Source organism: Colobus angolensis, unplaced genomic scaffold (assembly GCF_000951035.1).
Source record: "Colobus angolensis palliatus isolate OR3802 unplaced genomic scaffold, Cang.pa_1.0 Scaffold7, whole genome shotgun sequence".
In the NCBI taxonomy this organism is placed as follows: domain Eukaryota; kingdom Metazoa; phylum Chordata; class Mammalia; order Primates; family Cercopithecidae; genus Colobus; species Colobus angolensis.
The window spans coordinates 17647210-17651217 of NW_012120709.1; positions in this window are offsets into that span (position 1 = coordinate 17647210).

The following is a 4008-nucleotide window of genomic DNA, read 5'->3' on the forward strand; positions in this document are numbered from 1 at the left end:
TTTGAGACAGAGTCTCGCTCTGTCACCCAGGCTGGAATGCAGTGGTATGATCTCGGCTCACTGCAACCTCCACCACCTAGGTTCAAGCTATTCTCCTGCCTCAGCCTCCTGAGTAGCTGGGACTACAGGTGTGCACCACCACGCCCAGCTAATTTTTATATTTTTAGCAGAGACAGGGTTTCACCATGTTGGTCAGGCTGGTCTCAACTCCTGGCTCAAGTGATCTGCCCGTCTCGGTCTCTCAAAGTGCTAGGATTACAGGCATGAGCCACCATGCCCAGCCCAAAATCTCTATTTCAATAAAACTACTTAAACCTGTTTCTTGACTTACATAGTCAAAATCTTCAACTGTCATATTAAATTATACATATATACATATATACATGTGTATATGTATGTACACTATGCATATTACATACAGTTATACATATATACACATACACATATGTACCCATATGTTGTATATACATTTATGTGTGTATACATATGTGTATGTGTATATATGTATGTATAACTGAATATATAGGAAACTTATGATTCTAAAATCCTGGTATTTTTGATAATCCAGGACTAACTCATAGTTGGAAAGAGGGTTTATTTTTGTCCCTAGTATCTCTACTTCTTTCCCTCATGACACCATAGTTAAAGGACCCAGAGGCAGAGCCTTTACCAAAGGAAGAAATATTAGAGTCGAGAGAGAAATGACCAGGCAGGCATTCACCTTTAAGACCACTAGCCCAGCTCACTCAGCTTTTTTACCAATCTCTAAAACTCCTTCTCTCCTGAATTCTGGGAATAGGCTTGGGGAACTGACTGATTTCTCTAAGTGTGAGGCTGATGGACTAAGGCCCTACATACTGCTCAGAAATAAATCCAGCCTTCTTCCCTGTCCCAAATAAATAGTTTCAGCACTCTCATTGCTTTCTGGAGGGCACATTGGGTGTCACAAAATGGTGCAGCCCGAGAAGTACAATAACTGCATCCTAAAGGCTTCCCCAGCCCATGTCATCCGTCCTCACCCATGGTTATGGGCCAGCCACTCCCTGGAGCATGTCTTACCACCAAAGCCATACCCCTCAGGTGGGGCCTCTAGACCCCCGAATGTCTGTAGCTCCAATGTAATCAAACAAAATGCCAGGGTCAATTTAACCACTTCCCCAGTGTTGGTGATTTACTCTGATCCAGCAGAACTAGGGCTGGGTTTTCCCCCACGTAAACCGAGGAATACAAGTTGTCGGATCTCGAGTGCCCCTTCCAGTGGAAACAGCCTCTCATCCACATTATATTCTCCAACTGAGCTTCCATATGCCCAAATGCCATAGTATTTGCAAGACAGCTGTTTCCAGATTCAAGGGAAAGCTTGTGGCCACAAAACTGACCACACGTAGAAAGATCCAGATGGTAAGTGCCCAGATCATCCCATTCCAAATCCCAGGGCAGTTTCCCTTTAAGTAACAGTTTAGTTGGCCTGGAGTAACCTCTCTGGCACCTTTCCTGCCCTTTGCTGTACCCCAGGTCAGCCAGTGGCTCTGTCCTCAAGCCGTCTTCACTTTTGCATGCAAACCGTGGTGGACAAGCCTATTCTCTCTGCTCATGCTTCACCAGAGGTCACTGTGCACTCCCCAAAGAAGCACGTGGTCAACAGAGCAGACCCAGAAACTTGAGTTTGCGTCACTGGAGCAGACACAGCAACCTCTTCGGGGGTGCCTGAGTCAAGCAACTCTTCACATCTCTCCAGTGTAGGGAGGAGAGAAACTTGCATCTGCATGTGAGGATCCCATCGGGCCCGGTGGGCATGCACTTGTTCATGCCCATTCTGTTCTCCATTTGGGGGCATCTCTTGTGTCACCAGTACATTTCTCCGCTGCCTCCTCATGGATCCTGTCTCACCTGCACCTGGGCCCCCATGCACTGTGCCAGTGGAGCATAGCATCAGCCCACACCACTGAGCAGCCCTACCTGCTCCTTCCACTGCCCGTATAGATAGGCCTGGGAAATAGGGAAGCCTTAGAACAAAGGCAGGATAAAGGAAACAGAAGGTGCCTTGGTTCCCACCTTGCTGTGCCTGCTTCAGGGTCCCTCACACCTGCCCTCCACACTTTTACCTTCATCGTATCTGCCTTTTAGCAAACTTGTCGACAAAACCCCTGCCAAGTCATCAGGAGCTACCCAACCCACAGAGCAGGTGCCCAGTCCTGGGCTGATACAGAAACGTTGTGGTTTGGAGTATCTGAGGGGTGTTCCCAATACAAGATAAAGGGGAAACTACCAATCATTTCTCTGCTCTGTAGATCTGTGTTTATTCTACCCAAACTTACCCTCGTTTTCCCTCCTTCTTAACAGGGTGACCCAGACCATCATCAGACCTTGCTATGACCCGGCAACCCACCTGATAACACAGGTACTGGGCTTTTGAATCCCTCAGCAACTGAAGTAAACAGCCAAAGCCACATGCATCCAGCAGAAGCCATCCCCCTAGTCCTATGGAAGACTTGTGTCCTTGGTATAAGAAAACAATCTTTAAGAAATATATTTAATTGTGTGTAATCAATTTGGAGTAAGTAATTGCATCTAAGCAAATGTAGCACATGTATTAGAGGGTATTTTGAAGAACAGGCAAGTGTTTATTGCAAATCAATTTCTCAGTTTCAATGCACTTCAGCTCTTCCAATGACATCTCATCTCTCAAATGCTTCTACAGGGCACTAAATATTTCTACATCAAACTTCACTACATCTTTGAATTTCAGACATAGTCCACCCACAGGGAGATGGGTATAAACTCTTCGGTGCTCCATTTGGTTTGTGGAAAGACAAATATTATGCAGTAATTCCCCCTTATCCACAGTTTGGCTTTCCAAGATTTCAGTTACCCATAGTCAACTGCAGTCCAAAAACACTATATTTTGAAAGAGAGATGGAGACCACATTCATATAACTTTGATTACAGTACATTGCTATAATCACTTATTATTGTTAATCCCTTACTGTGCCTAATTTGTCAATTCAACTTCACCATAGACATATATGTATAAGAAAAAAAAATAGTGTATATGGGATTTGGTACCATCTATGGTTTCAGGAATCCACTGGGGGTCTTGGAACATATCCCCTGTGGATAAGGTGGGCCTACTGTTCTCATGGTCATGTTTCTTTACCGCGAAAAATAATGGACTCCTCCTTGATATACTTTATCATTTATATATTGCTGCTTACCCAGAAACCATCATCTCTGATGCATTCTGCAGAGGGTTCGGCATGGCTGGCCCTCACTGGGGCCCTACTGTGTGCACAGCACCATAAACATATTGAAGTGTTGTGGGACTATAGAGAAGAAAAGAGAGAAAGGGACAATACAGTTGGAGCTGGGGGATGGATATGCAAACCACTGACAAGAATGGGAAGCAGCATGAAATCAGTTCCATTACAGAGATTCACCCAAGGAGCACCGTGAAATGGGCTATTAACTCAATCTTGGTGAATATACAAGCAAATGACAATCTACGTGGAGAAGGTAGTTGTGCTGAATCTTGAAAGATGTGTAGTGCTTTAATCTTGCCACTAATCTGACTTGCTTGAAACACGTTATCTGGCGTGATAACCAGATATTCTGATTCGGTCAATCTGGGATAGACTGAATTTTATAAGCATTGCAGGTGATTCTGAGGCAGGTGGCCCAAGACCACGCTATGAAAAACCTGCACCAGGGCACAGGCTGCCTGGAAGGAAGCAAGCACAGATGAGGTAGAAAGGTAGGATGGGACCAGGTCGCAGAGAGCCTTAGGTGCCATGCTGTGAAGGTTCGTCTTTATTCTATCAGCAAGGGGGAGTCATATCTGTTTTTAAATGGTTTCCTTTGCTGCTTGAAAGGTTTAAAAAGTTCTAACCTCTTTTAAAAGCACAGTGTTGAGAAGAATCCACATGCTTCCTAGGTATCTACAAAGCAACTGCAACTAGTTCACTTAATAATGTTATGTTGCATTTGAATATAGAGCTTTTGGTATGAAGA